The sequence below is a fragment of the Agelaius phoeniceus genome, unplaced genomic scaffold (genome assembly GCF_051311805.1).
Source record: "Agelaius phoeniceus isolate bAgePho1 unplaced genomic scaffold, bAgePho1.hap1 Scaffold_113, whole genome shotgun sequence".
NCBI classification, from domain to species: domain Eukaryota; kingdom Metazoa; phylum Chordata; class Aves; order Passeriformes; family Icteridae; genus Agelaius; species Agelaius phoeniceus.
The window spans coordinates 2,383,683-2,400,000 of record NW_027509877.1 but is presented as its reverse complement, the minus strand read 5'-3'; the positions used below and the strand labels follow the sequence as shown (position 1 = coordinate 2,400,000).

Below are 16,318 nucleotides of genomic sequence, written 5' to 3'. Positions count from 1 at the left end.
CTGCTCTTCTGGGAATCCTGTGGGAGAAGGCAGACTCTTGTTCACATCCTCAGATTATATTCAGGTAGGATTGCTTGGCTCCTCCCTCTGGGCAGAGCTTCTCACAATGGGATGATGGAATTTTTATCAGTGACACTCAATGGCCCATTAACAGAAGATATCTCCCTGGAGGGAGGATTCCTTGTGGAAGAGATAAAGTAAACTGCTCAATTAACAGATGATAATTGCCCCACCTTTAACAGAGGGTAATTGAATACACACCCAGCTAAACCTGAGACACTGTTCCAGCCTTGGAAAGCAGGATTTGGTACCAGGACTTGTTATGGAATGCAACCCTGATTGAAGGCAGAGACAGAATCTCCAGAGCTTGCAGCCAGAAATGGACAGTTGTGTGATACTCATTTCAACATCTTCTCTTTTGGAATTATTGACTAATGATTATTTGCTTTGCCAATCTAATACTTCTGTAATTTTTTGCAAATTTGCACTATCTAAATTACACTGTTCCTTAAGTTAAGTTGGTTTCTGTATCTTTGCTGCTGGCCCTGCCCACTGGTGAAACAGGGCCCCATCCTGCCTAAGTGTTGCCTGGAAAGACAAAACCCCTCACTCTAAATGTCCCCCCTTCCTCCTTGTTCCCCACACTTCATGCACTGATCATGATGTCCTATGCTCTGGGCTATCCCTGGGGTCAGCTGGGATCTCCTGTCCTTGCTATGTCCCCTCCCAACCTCCCCCACACCCTCAGCCCCTCCCCAGAGTGGCTGAATGAGAGGCAGGACAGGCCTTGGTTCAGTGTGAGCTCAGCAAGAACGAAACCATCTCTGTGTGCTCGGCCCTGTGCTCAGCCCCCAGCCCCGGCATTTCCTCCACTGCAACCGTGGACCCCCCTTTCCCACCCCTCTGCCCCACGGCCGCCGCAGCACCGGCTGACAATAGAAGCAATTCTGTGGCAATTCCAAGTTTCATTGGTTCCTGCACAGCTTCAGCTCAGCTGCTGGCAGGTTCCAATTAAAGAAAAGTGCAAATTCGGCCCAATACAGATATTATTAAAAGGAAGGGGAAGCGTTTAGTAGCTGTCACAAAGGTGACAGGGATGAAGAGAATAATGATTCTCACATTTGGCAAAGAACCCAAGCCTGGGAATTCAGGAGTTATTTGGGAATTTAGCTACTTGAGCTGGCCTTCTTGTAGCACTTTAGGCAGCCTTGTGTTTTACACCATGGGGTGAATGAACCTTGTCAGTGTCACTGGTAGCATTTGCTCGCTTTCCTCCAGTGATTTTAACAAACTTTTCAAGGAAGGACAACCAAATATTTTCTTTACACTCCAGGCCCACAACAGCCATTTTTCTCACCAGTTCTGCCATAGGTCGCTCAGAGGAAGCTGCATCAGAGTTTCCAAGAGTTCTTCCAGAGAGAACCACAACCTCCTCAGAGGAGGGAACCATGCTGTTGTCAAAGGCACCTGGGGTCAAAGAACAGTGCCCTGAACTCACTGTGCCAAAAGAATTTTGCAATCTGGTTAAGAAAATTGTTAGAGAGATGCCTCTATCCAAATTAAGGTGCTAACGAGACCAAATCCTGGATTTTATTGAACAGTAAATGTGAGGTAGAGAGAGAGATGGAAAGAAAGAGAAAAGGGGGAAGAGCAAGGGAGTGACAGGGACAGAGACCTCCCCTGGGGCAGGGCAAGTGTGACATTGTCCCCTGTGTGTGTGGCCTTCCCGGGGTGGGGGTTTTACACCTGAGCCAGTTTGGGTAAGGGGGGTGGTGTTCACCCCCTGAGCAGGGATTACCCCACTGTTTCAGGTTGCAGTGTAAGATGGAACCCAATGCATGTTTTCAATCGCCATCTTCACCAACTGCTATAAACAGGTGGGGCAGGGTTCTTTATCTCTTCCATGACTCAGCCCTGATAACGCCCTCCAGGGGAGATATCTTCTGCGAATGGGCCATTGAGTGTCACTGCAGGACTGATCAAATTCCATCATCCCATTGTGGGATGCTCCGCCCAGGGGGAGGATCCAAGCATTCCTACCTGCATATAAGCTGAGCCTTGCAGCACCAGGAGCAGCTTGCCTACTGGATTCCCAGAGGACAAGAGCTCCAGAACCACCACTGGACCTTCAGAGGAAGACCAGACCCTTCTACAGGATCACTGCTTGGACAGAATCATGTTCATCACTCCCACAGGACTGCAGCCACCATTTAATGGGACTGCTGCCACCACCCTGACCAGCAACAGGGTGTCAGGTTATATCCGGACTCTGTCAGTTTAAGGCAGTGTATCTGTATCATTGCCTTGATCTAAATTTTCTTATTAAATTGTAATTCTGATTTAGACTCTCCCCCAGGTTTGCCTTCAATCCAGTACAAAAGACAATGTGTGCTCCCTTTGTTTTCTTCCCAAAATAGAATTTCCCATCTCCAAACCTTTGCCAGATGGAAGAGGAGGCTGCAAGGAAGAGGAAGGAGCCTCGAGACACCCAGGCAGGTGAGGAAGAAGTCAGTGCTCCTTTGCCCCTCTCTCCTGCTCCATCTCCCAGCCCAGCACAGCCCCCGGCTGCAGGACAACCCTGCTGCCAACCCCGTCCTGCCAGGGATGCTCTGGGGGGATCTCCTTCCCCTTCCCTGTGGCACGGAGGAAAATCCCATCCTCTCCTTGTCCTTCCTCCCCCAGGGAAGGAGCTGAGGATGGAGACCAGAGAGGACAAATCCCCACAGCAGAACCTCATGTAAGAGGCTGTTTTGAGCAACTCTAGTGCACAGGAATCCAACAGGGAAGAAAAGCCACAGAGATCCCAGAGGAGGAGGGGCTGCAAACCCAGCCCAGGGGGCTCTGAGGAGGAAAGACCCACCCTGAGCCAGGAAGGTGGACAGAGCTTCAGCCAGAGCTCAGAGCTGGTGGTCCATGAGCAGCTTCATGATGGGGAGAAGCCCTACAAGTGCTTGGAGTGTGGGAAGTGCTTCAGGCAGAGCAGCACCCTGATCCGCCACCAGATGATCCACACTGGGGAATGGGCCTACGAGTGTGGGGAGTGTGGGAAGGGCTTCAGCTGCAGCTCTGCCCTCATCAGGCACCAACGCATCCACACTGGGGAGAGGCCCTACGAGTGTCCCGAGTGTCAGAAGAGGTTTCAGACACGCTCCAATTACCTCTGCCACCAGTGCATTCATACAGAGGAGAGGCCCTTCCGCTGCCCTGAGTGCGGGAAGGGCTTCAAGCAAAACTCCCACCTCATCATCCACCGGTGAATCCACACCGGGGAGAGGCCCTACGAGTTCCCCACCTGTGGGAAGAAGTTGCAGACCAGCAAAAATCTCTGCCTGAATGAGCAGAGTCACACCCAGGAGAGGCCCTTCTGCTGCCCTGATTGCTGGAAGGGATTCAAGAAAAAATCCACCTTCATCATCCACTGGCGCATCCACACCGGGGAGAGGCCCTACAAGTGTCCCACTTCATGGGAAGAGCTTCTCCATGAGCTCGAATTTGACCAGAAACCAATGGAGTCACCAGTAAGGGAAGTTCTGCGAGTGCCTCAGCTGCAGGAAGAGCTTCATGCACCACTCCAGCTTCTTTCTCCATTGGAGGTCCCACGTTGGGAAGAGCCCTGGGGATCCATTTTCCCTGTAATCCATGCTGGGAAGACAGCTGTCAATTTTCCTGCCCCTCCCAATGACCTGATGTGGCATTGAAAAATATAAGGGTCTGGCCATGGCCCTGTCATTACATTCACTCCCACCTCAGGTCATTGCCAGGGGCAGGAAAGGGACTCTCTCTCTCTCTCTCTCCCTGAGGAGAAGGGTGTCCTTTCCAGACAGGATGAAATACATGGCCAGGAAGACCCAGTGAGTTGTGTTTTCATTTTCCCTTTAAAAGTTTTATTTATCCCTTCTGTTATCAATATTGTTTCTGTTCCTGTTTGTTCCTTATCTCATTTCTGTTCCCAGTAAATTGTTCTTATCCCAGCCCGGGATCTTTGCCTTTTGTGCTTTCCATGGGAGGCGGGAGGGCAGCGAGGGCAGCGCGGTTTTAGCGGGAGCAGGAAATTGTGCAATCCCATTCCTAAACCCCAGCCCATGGAAACCGAGCATCCCAGCTGGTGCCAGCCCTGGTGGCCATGGCAGCAGCCTTGGGAGCGGGTCCCTGGCTGGGGCTGTGGGAACCTCTTCCCTCTGGTGCCCAGGGACAGGAGTGGAGGGAACGGCTGCAGCTGAGTCAGGGCAGGCTCAGGTTGGATGCCAGGAAAAGGTTTTTGCCCAGAGGCTGCTGGGGCCCTGGCCAGGCTCCCCAGGGCAGGGTCCCAGCTCCAGGGCTCTCTGAGCTGCAGCAGCGTTTGGCCAGCGCTGCCAGGCCCAGGCTGGCATTGTTGGGGTGTCCTGTGCAGGGTCAGCAGTTGGACTGGAGGATCCTGATGGGATCCACCCAGGGACTCCACCCTTTTCTACAGGAGCCCTGCTGCAACAGACCCACACCTGACACTGCAGGAGGACTGCAGCCACAATTCCAATTGGATTGCTACCAACAGCCTGACCAACAGGGTGTCAGGTTGTGTTCTGGTTCTGTCATTGCTGTTTTAGTTTACTGCATTGTTTATTTTCTCCTTTTATTTTCTTCCCCAATAAAGAACTGTTATTTCCTGCTCCAATATGTTTTTCCTGAGAGCCTCTTGATTTAAAATTTATAGGAATTCGGAGGCAGGGGTGTTTACATTCTCTATTTGAGGGGAGGCTCCTGCCTTCCTTAGCAGGCACCTGTCTTTCCAAACCAAGACAGCAGGACAGAAGGCACTTTGATTCCTTTTGTCCCAAGTTTCTCCTGAGTTCACGACTTCGGATCAACTGGAATGGTCCCAACAGCACAAAAGGAGCCACAATGAGTAGGATCAACCCCCAGGTCACCATTAAATGCACTCAATCCACACCTTCCAGAGCCCAGCAGCAATTCCTGGCTGTGCCCCCAGCTCTGGCTCAGCCTGAGGGGCATCGCTCTGGTGTGTGTGGGGCCGGCTCCTGCAGGACACAGCGCTGGGAGCCACTCTGTGTCCCACAGCTTCGGCATCTCAGGCGCCGCTCCACAGCTGCAGGGCTGAGCCACCACTGTTCCATGGCTGTAGCTCCTGTGCCACCACTGTTCCATGGCTGTAGCTCCTGTGCCACCACTGTTCCATGGCTGTAGCTCCTGTGCCACCACTGTTCCATGGCTGTAGCTCCTGTGCCACCACTGTTCCATGGTTGCAGTTCCTGTGCCACCACTGTTCCATGGCTGGAGTTCCTGTGCCACCACTGTTCCATGGCTGTAGCTTCTGTGCCACCACTGTTCTGCCTTTTCCATGCTCACTCCACTGCTGCTCCAAAGCTGTGCTGTGCTCTTTCAGCACGGTTCCTCTGCTCCTGCACCACTGCTCCACTGCTGCTCCAACACTGCTCATCTCCCCCTGTTCCACTGCTCCTTCTCTGCTCCTCCCCTGCTCCCCTGGTGTTCCACGGCTGCTGCTTCTGTTCTAGTGCTGCTGCCACAGCTGCAGTGTCACAGAGAGGGGAACATTCAGGCAGCAACCACTGTGGTGTCACAGAGACCTGGACAACGGGACTGCCACAGCTGTGGTGTCACAGAGAGGGGAGCGCTGGGGCTGCCACAGCTGTGGTGTCACAGTGAGGGAAATGTTGGGGTGGCTGCTGCTGTAGTCATAGGAGGGAACACTGTGGCTGCCAGTGCTTTGTTGTCATAGAGAGGAGAACATTGGGGCTTCCACTGCCCCAGTGATGTCATAGAGAGGACAACATTGGGGCTGCCATCCTTGTGAGCTCAAAGACAGGGTAACCTTGGGGCTGCTACCCCTGGTTTCTCATGGAGAGGCTAATCTTGGGGCTGCCACCGCTGTGGTGTCATACAGAAGTCAATGTTGGGACTGCCAATGCAGTGGTGTCACAGGCAGGGGAATGTGTGGGAGTCACTGCTGGGGTGTCACAGACAGGGGAGCATTTGGGGCTGCCACCCCTGTGGTGTCACAGAGAGGGGAATGTTGGGGCTTCCACTGTGGTGCTGTCATAGAGAGGAGAATGCTGGGGCTGCCACCTCAATGGTGTCACAGAGAGGGGAATGTGGGGGCTGCTACTACTGTGTTTTCATAGACAGGGCAATGTTGGGTTGGGCACCAAAGTGATGTCAGAGAGATTGGAATGTTGGGGCTGCCACCACTGTTTTCTCATAGAGGAGGGAATCTTTGTTCTGCCACTGTGTTGGTGTCATAAAGAGGGGAACACTGCGGGTGCCACCTCTGTGGTGTCACAGAGAGGGGGACGAGGACTGGCACAGCTGTGTTGTCACAGAGACAGGAACAGTGGGGCTGCAACCACTGTGGTGTCCTAGAGAGGGGAACGTTTTGGCTTTCACCATTGTGGTGTCACAGAGAAGGGATTTAGGGCTGCCACAGCTGTGGTGTCACAGAGAGTGGAAGGTCAGGATTGCCTCCGATGTGATGTCACAGAGAGGGGGACACTGGGGCAGCCATCACTGTGATGTCACAGAGAGGGGAATTTTAGGGCTGCCACCTCTGTTCTGTCACAGGGAGAGGAACATTGGAATTGCCACCCTTGTTGTGTGACAGACAGGGGAACGTTTGAATTGTCACTGCTGTGGTGTCAGAGAGAGGGGGACATGCTCCTGCCACAGCTGTGGTGTCACAGAGTGGGGAACACTGTGGCTGCCACCCCTGTGGTGTCACAGACAGGAGAATGCTCGATCTTGAAGTGCTGTGGTATCATAGAGAGGGGAACGTTGGTGTTGCCACTGCTGTTGTGTCACAGACATGGGAACACTGCCAAACCTGCCCTGGTGCTGTGCCCACTCCAGTGCTGCTCCTCTGTGACACTGCAGTGCCTCCTGGGGACATTGTTCACACTCTGGAGACTCATGGGACTATAGGAGCCCTGTGACACTCCAGGGTCTTGTAGAATCCATGGAACCAAGAGGAGACTCTGAAACTCTGGGGCTTCATGGAACCATCCATTGTGATACCTCAGGGCCTCATGCTTCCCAGGAATCCTTGTGACTCTACAGGACTAAATGGAACCAAGGGGACATTGTGACACTGTGGAGTTCATGGAACTGAGGGGATGCCCTGAGACTCAGGTGCCTGAAGATGCTCAGGAGCCGTTGTGACACTGTGGCTTGTGGAACCAAAGGGACACTGTGACACTGTGGGGTCTCATGGAATCCAGAGGCCCTTGTGACTCAGTGAGGACAGTTGGAACCAAGGATCCATTGAGATATCTCAGGGCCTTGTGTTGTCCAGGGATCCTTGTGACATTGTGGGGCCTCATGGAACCAAAGGGAGCCTGGGACACTGTGTGATCTCAGGGAACCAAGGGGACTCAGAGACACTGTGGGGCCTCCTGGTTCTCAGTCACTTCTGACACTTGTGTCCATCTACAAAGAGGCAAAGCTGGGCAGCCTGAGCCTGTTGATCCAGAATATTCCCATCTCCATGGGAGGATGTTCCTGCCAGCTGTGGTGCTTTGTGTTCTCTCTGCTCTCTGGGGGAATTGCATCCTACAGGAGACCCCAACTACTCCTGTAGCTGACACCACAGGTCCTGCTGTGGGGTGGGAGCAGAGGCATCTTTCAGTCTATCATGTTGCTCAGAGCCCATCCAAGCAGGAATGTTTCCAAGGATGGAGCATTCACTGGCTCTCCACCAAGGCTAACGGTGAAAGCAGGGTGCTGGGGGAGGCAGCAGGGAGAGCAGAGGCTGTGCTGGGTGAGCGAGGGAAGAGAATGAGTGCAGAAGGCACAGCCCACCAGGAGGCCACCAGGCAGAGCCGTGGAGCCTCCCCAGGTGAGGGTGACCTGCCCGGGGAGTGCCCTGCTGCCCCCGGGACTGTGCTGCCACCCCCAGTGGAGGTGTTTGCCCAGCAGGATGTCCCCTGGTCACCCAGGGCTGTGCCGCTGCCCCAGGCGGGAGGGCACTGCCAGCTGAGTGTGCTGTCCCTGGGGTCAGTGGTGGAGGCGCCCCGAGCAGCCTGGCTGTGTTAAATGAGCACCCTGCAGCCCCTCTGTGCCCTGCCATGGCTGCCAAGACACCTGAAAGGACTGGCTGCTGTGCTGCTGTGCCCTCTGCTGCCCCTTGTTCTGCCCTGCTGGCAGAAACTGCCGCAACCGCCCAAGCCCAGCGCGGGTTGTCAATGGAGAGCGCTGCTGCTGATCCAGAGGGTGGAGAGACGTCATGCTGCAGAGCCACATTGAACAGGCACTCTGCCACTCTGCTGTGCCCTGCTGCCGCAGCTGGAACCCCAGAAGCAGCACTTGGTAGCAGCAGGGAGGCGCTTTGCCGCTGCAGCCGCTGCAAGGCACCCAGCCGCCACCACTGTGAGATGCCTTGCTCCTGCAGGACAGTGCCTGGCCATGGAGCGGGCTTTGCTGCCCCTCCACCAGGCCCTGCCACACCAGCTGAGATCTCAGAAGCGGTGCCTGGCCCCTGCAAGATTCCAGCTCCTCTGTGCCATGCTGCTGCCCCTGTAGCCATCTCTGCCTGCGCTGGAACCACCTCTCTGTGCTTTGCTGTGACTGAAAGCGCCCCTACAGCTGTGCCCAGCCACGGCGAGACAGTGCCCGGCCCCGGCGGGAGAGCGCCCTGGCACTGTGAGGGGGTGCCTGGCTGCGGAGCCATTCCTGGCTGCTATGGAGCTGCCCGTGCCTGTTGCCAAGCTGTACCTGGCTGCTGTGAGACTCCCAGCTGCTGTGGAACACCTGGCTACGATCAAGCCGTATCTGTCGCTCCATGCCCTGCTGTCAACTGCTGGGAAAAGGCGTCGGCTGAGCAGTTCATGCAGGGGAGGGTCCCCGGCGGGGGTTCCTGGGCCAGTGCCCCACCTTGGCCAGCACCCAGCAGCCAGCTTAGAACTGGTGCAAACCAGGGGAATCTGACTGTTTAATTAAAACAAAGCATCCCAAAGGCCTGAGGTGGGTGATGATGCGTTGGGATTGCTGCCCAGTGCTCTGAATGTCAAAGTGAAGAAATTCAATGAAGTGCAGGCAAAAGGCGGGAGTAACTATGACTCTCTTAAGGCAGTTTTTGAGAGTATAGTTACAAACTGGGCATTGCTGCAGTGATTGCACCTCCTCATGGTCCTGCTGGAAACCCTGTGTAATGTAATCCAGTCAATCTCTGCCCCAGCACAGAGGTGGTGGGGATGGCCAGTTCAACGTCCTCCTGTTGAAATGTCATCCTCCTGAAACAAACAGTAAGAGCTGGGTGGCTCTTTGCCCAAGATCTGACTCCAGGATTTTAAAGTGGGCAAAAGATTGCTATGTCCTTGCTCTGTCCTTCTTATTCTACCTCTCCTAAACTTGTGGCAAATTTACTATCCGGAGCCATAAAATGGGGAACCATTTTAAAACAAAACCTCTAAACATAACTAGGTGACCTGGTGTCCCAGGGTCTACAACTGGACACCTTCTCTCAATTTTGCAAGGTAAACCTGGTGTTTTTATTTTCTAAACACCAGCTAGATCTGTTGTCTAAAAACTGGGTAGACCTAGTGTTGAAAAATTTACCATCTCACCCCCCCAGTATGTGAATTGGCTTCTCTGGTGAACTCTGAGTTTTCTAGATTGGACTTGTTTATGAATAACTTTGAATGTGTTCATTTTCCTGCAAGCTGGCAGGGTTTGAGCAGGCTGCCTGAGGTCTATGAACAGTTTGCACCACGGCCAAGTGTGAGACTGAAGATCTGCCTTCTGAGGAACTGTGAATTGTTTGTGCTTGACAAAAGGTAGAGAAACAGCAATTGTGAGACTGAGGGCACACCAGAAACATCACCTGCTGAGCCGGAGAACAACACCAAGCCGGTGACATCCCCAACTCAGACAGAGAACCACGGGGAACAGACACTGGAAGACATCCTTACTGTGACTGCTCCTGATAACAAATCCACCTTGTCCTTACTGCGGTACCCGGGTGAACTGTGTGTTGGGCTTGATTGAAGACCTGAGGGTAGCCCACAGGATAAGGAGGGTTTGGTTTCTGTGTGCTCAATGTGGAAAAGAGAAGAGTAATTCTCATGGTATTGTTTGTCACTTTGGTAAATGCAGGGGAGCAGCAGAAATGGCTCCAGGCAGGGAGTGGATATATGAGGAATGCAGCAGAGACTTCAAGATGAAAATTGTTCTGGGACAACACAAAAGATTGGCACATTCATTGGTTAGAAATCAGGAAAGGGTTGCTGTTTTCCACCCAAAAGAGACTTCCAACCCAGGAGCCCACCAAAAATGCTGGACTAAAGAGGAAGAACTACTGGTAAGATTGGAGGCTCAGTTTGAGGGCAACAAAAGCATCAATAAACTCATTGCAGGACACACATCACAAGCAAAACAGCTGAACAAATCAGGGACTAAAGGAGATTGCTGCCCAGGAAACCAGCTGAGGATGCAGATAAGGAACCTGGCATGAGTCATCAAACCAGGAGAGCAGCTGGGGGCCTGCGAATGGACTTGGACAAAGATCTTGGGAGGAGTCAGATGCCTGGGAGAGCAGCTGCTGGAAGGAAAACAGATCCCAAGATGAGTCACCACCCTGATAAAGATAACAACAGCTGGGAAACAGCAAGTGACAGAGGGAGGGGGAGCTGCAGGCCCATTATCTCAGAACCCTCAGTGAATGGCTATCAGCTGGGACAATTCACACCTTCCTGTGGATATTCAAGCACTTAATAGATGATAAGGAGATGCAATCAACAATCAATCAGCACAGGAATGCTTTTGATGCCTTGAATTAATCAGCCAGATAAGAACAGCAACCCAAGATAAGAGAAAAATGGGGAGCCAGGAAAAAGGACCAATAAGACCTTTTCCAAAGTGGATGACAAGAAGAACAGTTAAGAAAGGTCATTTTCTTTGCTTCTAAGACCTGTTCCATCTAGATAGGGGAAAACTTGCTAAAATTATCCTGAATGACAAAGAGTGTTTGTCCTGTGAAATCCCACCCAGGGATTCAGTTTTTAAAGCCTGATGGGAAACACCTGGAACATTTGATAGCCTTGGGAACTTCCAAATTGTGGGAGATGAGGGACTGGCCCCAAGATCTCGCATTGTTACGGGCAGACAGAAGCCCTCCCCTTTACCGTTACTTAGCCCCACGTGTTGTTGATCATTAACCCCTGTTATAAATGACCCTGCCTAACCGTTAATAAACGCCAGTTACCGTCCACCACATTGGTGTGTGCGTGTGCTTGGTCCGTGTGGCAGAGGCGCTGCCACCGAGCCGTCCTCGACCTGGGATGCCGCGCCCCAAGCGGCGGCAACACCAAATTAATGGGAAAGCCAACATTAGTGCTTTCAGAGACTTAATTATGGCAAAAGAAATTGAGAAAAATGTGCAGGAGATGAGCAAAAACTTGGCTCCCAGTCCAGGATTACTCTAAGAGACATCAAGAAGATGGATCCAGAGTACTCCTGGACCATGGAGATCTTCAGCTTATGGTTAACATCAGGAAAAATCCCAGACATGGTGAGGGGTTGCAGGACTGTTTTGATTCCTAAGTCAACCAAAGCAGGGCACCTAAAGGACATTAACAACTGGAGACCCATCCTGATCGGTTCCATCTTGCTAAGACTGTTCTCCAGGATTTTAACAGCCAAACTGACCAAGGCTTGCCCCCTCAACCCAAGGCAAAGAGGCTTTATAAGGGCAGTGGAATGCTCCGACAACCTGAAACTCCTGCAAACTAGAATTCAGTCCGCAAAAGGAGAACACAAACCCCTGGCTGTTGTATTTGTGGACATGGCCAAGGCTTTTGACACCGCAAGCCAGCAGCACGTTCTACATGCCCTACAGGAAAGGGAGGTAGATCCCCACATCATCAATCTGGTGAGCAATACTGTGAAAAATGTTTTTGTCATTTGTGTCAATCAGCAATGGAATCAGCAAATGCTTTTATCTGCTGTGTGGAAAATGGATGCATTCTTTGGGATAGATCCAAAGAAGGCTTATGAAACTTTCTATAGCCAAACAAAGCTTTGAACTAGGGGAAGTATGGTAAAGTAAAGAGATGAGGTAGCAAGATGACTGATGCTTAGAATAAAATAGAGGAAGTTGTGGTGAAGCTAAGGGGACTGCACTGCGACTAAATGCTTATGTGTAATAAAAAGCTTAACAAAATCATGTAGCAGACAGCGGTGAAGGGGCCTCGCTCCAGACAAGCACAAGAAGGACAGGAAGCCAACAACCACCTGGAAAGATGATGAAATTGCTTATTCCAGCTGATTGATATTTACTCATTACTACTAAACAAGCACACTGGAAACTGCTTTTTTATGCTTAAAAACAGTATATATATATACTTTACTGAATTTGTAAGTGGTGTGTGCCGTGAGTGGAGCGGTGACTCCCCGGCCAACCAGCGCTCCTTGCTGGCCTTCTTTAAAATCAAAGATATAGAAATAAAATTCACATTGACTATTGAAATTTTATGTATTAGTATGATCCTTGTCCCATGGCAGCACTCCCAGTATGGTCCCAGAATAATCCCAGTTACTTTCAAGCACTCCCAGGATGGTCCCGGTTGCCTCCAGCTAGATCAACCCAGTCAGTCCCAGTATGATGCCATTTGCTCCCAGTGTGCTCCCAGTTGCTCCCAGTCACCCCCAGTCCAGGGAGGATGTGCATGGTGTGTTCCCAGTCACTCTCAGACAATGCCAGGGTTAATCCAGTCAGTCCCAGTATGATCCAGTGATGACCCCAGTGTGGTCCCAGTTGCTGCCTGTAGGAACCACTTGTGCCCCACATGGTTCCAGTTGCTCCCTTTCACCCTGACTTTTGTTCCAGTCTTTCCCAGTCTTTCCCAGTGTATCCCAGTTCCTTCCAGCATATTCCCAGTCACTGCCAGCATGATCCCAGTAGAAGCCCAGTTGTTTCCAATGACCCCCAGCATGCACCCAGTCACTCCCACTTCTCCCACATGCTCCTGGCATGATCCCAGTTGCACACAGCTGCTCCTGCTCACCCAGAGCATGATCCCACTTGCTCCCAGTATATCCCATTTGCCTCCAACAGGGTCACAATTGCACCCGGCAGGCTCCTACTCAGTTCCAGTATGATCCTGCTATGATGTGAGTACAAATGCAGTGCAATCCCAGTCACTGCCCATTTGATCCCGGTATGATCCCAGTACAGCCCAGTCCCTCCCACTGAAGCCACTCCTGGGATCTCCCAGCCCTCTCTGCATTCACCCCTTCCGGATCTCCTGGGAGGAACCCCAAGGGCTGGAAGTCTGCAGCCAGGGTCCCCAGCAAGGCCCAGTTTGGATGAAGAAGGAGAGCAAGAAGGGAGGGAAGTAAGAGAAGGAGGTTGGCTTAGGAAGGAAAAGGAGGAGGAGGGAGGGAAGATGAGGAGTGGGAGGAAGAGGAGGGACAAAGGAGGATCAGGGAAAGGAGAAGGAACCATGATGTTGAGCATTCCCTGAATTCACAGGCTGTGGGGTTATCACCCATCTGTTAGAACTGGAGCATTTATCTTCTGTTAATTGGGCAGTTTTCTTTATCTCTTCCACAACCAATCCATCCTCTGGGAAATATCTTCTCTTAATGGGCCATTGAGTGTCACTGCATGACTGATAAAAACCACATCATCCCATTGTGAGATGCTCTGCCCAGGGGGAGGAGCCAAGCATTCGTACCTGGATATAACCGCATCCTTGGGACACCACATCAGCCTCTTCCCACTGGATTCTCAGAGAAGCAGCTTTCTTCTCCACAGGATTCCCAGAGGAAAACCAGGCCCAACACCACCACCACCACTGGACCTTCAGAGGAAAACTCCACCCTTCTACAGGATCCTAACAGAACCACATCTGTCACAGCAGGAGCTCTGCAGCCACCATTTCATAGGACTGCTACCAGCAGCCTGACCCACAGGGTGTCACGTCGTATTCTGATCTGGTGAGTGGGGTTTTTTTGTAAAACGGCATTTGTATTTTTAAGATTTTCCTAGTTCAATAACTGTTATTCCTATTCCCATACTTTTGCCTGAGATACCCTTAATATCAAAATACTAGTAATTTGGAGGGAGGGGGTTTACATTTTCCATTTCAAGGGAGGCTCTTGCCTTCCTTAGCAGACACCTGTCTGTTCAAACTGAGATAATGTCCCAGGACATCCAGGTAGGTGAGGAGGAAGTCAGTGCCCCTTTCCCCCTCTCTCCTGCTTCATCTCCCAGCCCATCATGGCCCCCAGCTGAAGGACAGCCCCTCTGCCAATGCCGTCCTGCCGGAGAATCACTGGGGAGATCTCCTTCCCCTTCCCTGTGGCACAGAGGCAAATCCCATCCTGACCTTGTCCTTCATCCTCTAAACAAGAAGCTGAGGACGGAGACCAGGGAGGACAAATCCCTGCAGCAGAACCTCATGGAAGAGGCCATTTTGAGCAGCTCTACTGTGCAGGAATGCAATGGGGAGGAAAAGTCCCAGAGGTCCCTCAGGAGGAGGGGCACCAAACTCAGCCCAGGGTGCTCTTAGGAGGAAAGACGCACCCTGAGCCAGGAAGGTGGGCAGAGCTTCAGCCAGGGCTCAGAGCTGGTGGCCCATGGGCAGCTTCACAATGGGGAGAAGCCCTACAAGTGCTTGGAGTGTGGGAAGAACTTCAGCCGGAGCAACACCCTGATCCGCCACCAGATGATCCACACTGGGGAATGGGCCTATGAGTGTGGGGAGTGTGGGAAGGGCTTCAGCTGCAGCTCTGACCTGAGTGTCCACCAGATGATCCACACTGGGGAGAGGCCCTATGAGTGTCCTGAGTGCGGGAAGAGGTTTTGGACCAGCTGCCATCTCCTTGTACACGAGCGGATTCACACTGAGGAGAGGCCCTTCCGCTGCCCTGACTGCGGGAAGGGCTTCAAGCAAAACTCCCACCTCATCACCCACTGGTACATCCACACTTGGGAGAAACCCTATGAGTATGGGGAATGTGGGATGAGCTTCAGCTGTAACTCTCACTTGACCAGACACCAACGGAAGCACCAGTGAGGGAAGCCCTGCAAATGCCCCAGCTGCAGGAAGAGCTTTGTGCACTGCTCCAGCATCATCCCCTATTGGAGGTCCCACGTTGGAAAGAGCCCTGGTTATCTACGTTCCCTGTGATCCATGCTGGGAAGATACCTGTCCCTTTTCCTGCCCCTGCCAATGACATGATGTGGGCCCAAGGTTATGAGGGTCTGGCCACGGCTGTGTCATTACATTCACTCCTACTTCAGGTCATTGCCAGGGGCAGGAAAGATACTCTCTCTGTCTGCCGTGAGGAGAAGGGTGTCCTTTCCAGGCAGGGGGAAATACATGGCTGGGAAGAGACAGTCGGTGGTGTTGTAGTTTTCCCTGCAAAAAGTTTTTCTTATCCCTTCTGTTATCCATGTTGTTGTTGTTCCTGTTTGTTCCTTATCTCGTTGCTGTTCCAATAAATTGTTGTTATCGCAGCCCGGGATCTTTGCCTTTTTTGCTTCCCATGGGAGGTGAGAGGGCAGCGAGCGTCAGCGCAGTTTTAGAGAGAGCAGGAAATTGGGAAATCCCATTCCTAAACCCCAGCCTATGGAGACCGAGCATCCCAGCTGGTGCCAGCCCTGGTGGCCATGGCAGCAGCCTTGGGAGCGGGTACCTGGCTGGGGCTGTGGGAACCTCTTCCCTCTGGTGCCCAGGGACAGGAGTGGAGGGAACGGCTGCAGCTGAGTCGGGGCAGGCTCAGGTTGGATGTCAGGAAAAGGTTTTTGGCCAGAGGCTGCTGGGGCCCTGGCCAGGCTCCCCAGGGAAGGGTCCCAGCTCCAGGGCTCTCTGAGCTGCAGCAGCGTTTGGGCAGTGCTGCCAGGCCAGGCTGGCATTGTTGGGGTGTCCTGTGCAGGGCCAGCAGTTGGACTGGAGGATCCTGATGGGTCCCTCCCAGCTCAGCCAATTCTGTGGCTCTGGGATCCCATGAGCCTGGGGATGGGACTGGAAATGGTTACCATGGCAACAGGCTCTGGCTGCAGGCCTGAGCTGGTGTCCATGGCAACCACCCCTGTCATGGGGTCTCCATGGAGCTGCCCAGGGGACTGACCGTAGACACAGGGGGATGGTGATGGTTACCATGGAAACTGACCATAGCAACAGGGGGCTGGTGATGGTTGCCATGGAAACTGACCACAGCAACAGGGGGCCTGGTGATGGTTTCCATGTAAACTGAGCATAGCAATGGATTCTGGTGATGGCTGCCTGCTAAGGAACTGATTTGACACAGGCACTCAGAGGGGTTCCATGGGGATTTTCCAAGAATCTCCAGGCTGTTCCAGAGCGGG

At 52.6% G+C, this 16,318-nt stretch overlaps 1 protein-coding gene and 1 pseudogene across 1 annotated transcript in view; one reads left to right on the top strand and one right to left on the bottom strand.

The window, feature by feature from the left end:
- Positions 1-16,318, bottom strand: part of LOC143693007 (uncharacterized) — a 244,343-nt gene that overhangs the window by 24,590 nt on the left and 203,435 nt on the right. The window lies entirely within an intron of this gene.
- Positions 1,839-8,250, top strand: LOC143692998 (uncharacterized; annotated as a pseudogene).